A 3,301-nucleotide genomic window follows, 5' to 3' on the forward strand; every position below is an offset into this window, starting at 1 on the left:
CAATTTCCTTTTTTTCTTAATAAGCTTATTAATGGCCAGTTTAGGTCTTCTCACCTACAAAATAAAAAAGAAAGTCACAGTGAGAGAGTCCCTTATATCTCCCTTGTCTTGTGCGCAAAGCCAAACACCTGTTCACTCTCTCCCCTGCGCTCTCTCTCTCATCGTTCTCCCTTTTTCTATTTCTCTATCCACTTCCTCTTCCTCTTTCTTCCTCCTTTCCCTTTTCTTCCTATTATCTTTTCTATCTGTCTTTCTGTTTCCTTTTCTCCCGCTGCCACCCTGGTCCACCTATTTTACATTTCCATTAAAGATTCTCCCGGATCAACCATTAGTCAACAGCCCCCTTTTTTAATTAGTTCATAGTATTTCCTTACAATGTTTGACACAAGAGAAAAATCTTTCAGAAGAGTTCATTAAACTTATTACAAAATTCGTATTGATTTCAACAAAGGAATTCTAGGAGGCACACTACAGTGTTGAACTCACTCGTGGGAAACTGAACAATAATGACACTTGAACAAATCGCAAAGAAGACGTTCTGTTTTAATTCTCTCTCTCTATCAAACGTTTGTCAAAATCATGGGGTCGATTGTCTGAAGCAAATTCTAAAAAAGTGTCGCCTTATGTGCTAAGGAAATTTTCAGCTCATTCGTACAATGTACATACTTATATATATATATATATATATATATATATATATATATATATATATATATATATATATATATATATATATATATATATAATATATATATATAGCTGTGTCTATATATGTATATATAGATATATATACATACACACACACACACCACACACACACATATATATATATATATATATTATATATATATATATATATATATATATATATATATATAACTCCAGTCCACGCACTTTCTCATTCCACTGTCAAAGCTGCTCTACGAAGTTCACTTATACTAATAACTTTTACTTGATCTTATACAAGAACATGGGCGAACCTAAGAGTTCTTTAAAACCCAGAAGAACACAATGCTATGTGCCCTAAAAAAGAATCAAAATCGGTTCTAACATCTGTGAACACTATGTTTCTCTTTGTCACAATAAATCCGTCACGAAAGAAGAATTCAAAGATAAAAGAAAGAATAAATGGCACATAATGTTTCTCTTTTTTTGGCTTAGGTAAGACAATGTGGTCATTATTCTGTACATTCTACTGCATTCTTATGTACAAAATAATCTTTCTACCGCCTAAACACGATGTACAAAATAGCTGTACACAGAGCAGGATGGACTGTTGTTACAAATGTCATTAAGAAAAAGAGTAAAATTATAACATACAGACAGGCTAAAAAAAAGCAGACTGATCTCTCGTCTGTTGTCAGTTATTTCTGTATAAAAAGAATTTCATACGCCATTCACTAAAGAGCGTTAAAAAAGTTAATTAACTAAAATTGTGGTCTTAAATGTTTTTTTTTGTATTGGTTGTATAAAGGTTAAATTGATGAAAAATTCGTAAACCCATACCTACTCTACTGTAACGATCTCATGCAGCATGACTTAAGGTATTAATATGAATATCACAACCAAATGAAGAGAATAAAGATTTTTTTTTTCTCTCTCTCTCTCTCTTTCTCTCTCTCTCTCTCTCTCACTCTCTCTCTCTCTCTCTCTCTCTCTCTCTCTCTCTCTCTCTCTCTCTCTCTCTCTCTCTCTCTCTCTCTCTCCCTTCTCTCTCTCTCTCTCTCGCTCTCTCCTCACTCTCTCTCTCTCTCCTCTCTCTCTCTCTCTTTTCTCTCTCTCTCTCCACTCCCTCTCTCTCTCTCTCTCTCTCCTCTCCTCTCTCTCGTCTCTCTCTCTCTCACTCTCCTCTCTCCTCTCTCTCTCCTCTCTCTCTTCTCTCTCTCTCTACCCCCTCTCTCTCTCTCTCCTCCCTCCTCTCTCTCTCTCTACCCCCTCCTCTCTCTCTACCCTCCTCCTCTCTCTGTCTCTCTCTCTCTCTCTCTGTCTCTCTCTCTCTCTCTGTCTCTCCTCTCTCTCTCTGTCTCTCTCTCTCTCTTCTCTCTCTCTCTCTCTCTCTCTCTCTCTCTCTCTCTCTCCTCTCTCTCTCTCTCTCACGCACACAAACAGTCAGTCACCAATAAGGAACTAAAAACAGACTTAAATTTGGAATACAAAAATATTAAGTAAATGCATATAACAAATTCCAAAACACAGGATAAAAATCCATATGTTAAGGAAATAATGGAATGTTATAACGAAGAACAAATAATGTGTGAAGAACATAACAATAAAAAAAAACGAGTCTCTAAGTGGAAATGTAATTAAGTTGATATTTAAATTGATCAGATTAACAAATAATAATAATAACAAATAAACAAAATAAAATCAAATATTTTTTTTTTGTTTATTTGTTCACTGTTTTGTATATATATTTTTTTATTGAAATAATTCAAAGAAAATATAAAGACAAAGAAAAGAAATCAATGAATAATATGAAACACTTAAAACGAAAATGGATAAAAATCCTGACTGATCAACACGAGAACAACCATCACAACAAATAAATAAATAAATAGACAAACAAACAATATACCGCCACAAAAAAAAATCGAAAAAAAAAGTTAACCACATCACCTAAAAATACCTAAAAAAAAAAAAAAAAAAAGGTACCACACCACCTAAAAATGCCTAAAAAAAATCGAGAAAAAAAACACGTAACCACATTACCTAAAAATTACCTCACAAAAATAAATTATAATAAATAAATAAATAAATACATAAATAACTTTGCAAAATGTTTTTCAATGGACTAACCAGACTGTCACAACTGGCTCGTTACAAAGCAAATCAACGACCAACGAAGCTTTCCTCTATTAAGAATTCGTATATATAGATATTTCAGGCACGGAATGAACGGAGTAGCAGCTAGCAGGGAGGGAGGGAAAGGAGGGAAGGGAAGGAGGGAGGGAGAGGAGGGAGGAAAGGAAGAGAGGGATAAGAAACAGGAGAAGGCGGGAATAAAAAGGAGGGAAGGAAGAAATCGAAGGAAGGAGGGTAAGGAAGGAAGAGAAGAAGTGAAGGGAATGGAGGGAAAAAGTGAAGAAAAAGAGAAGGGAAGAAGCAAGGGAGAGAGGCAGGCAGGAAGGAGAAGGATATAAGAGAGGGCAAGGAGGGAAAGGGATAGAAGGAGAATGGGAGGAGGAAGAAATGAGGTGAAGAGGGAGAGAAGGAAGGGAGGATAAGAGAAGGAGGAGAGAGAAAGAAGAAAAGAGCAGAGAGAGAAGAGGAGAGGAGGAGAGAGAGAGAGAGAGAGAAGATG

The sequence above is a fragment of the Penaeus monodon genome, chromosome 3, assembly GCF_015228065.2.
Source record: "Penaeus monodon isolate SGIC_2016 chromosome 3, NSTDA_Pmon_1, whole genome shotgun sequence".
In the NCBI taxonomy this organism is placed as follows: Eukaryota; Metazoa; Arthropoda; class Malacostraca; order Decapoda; family Penaeidae; genus Penaeus; species Penaeus monodon.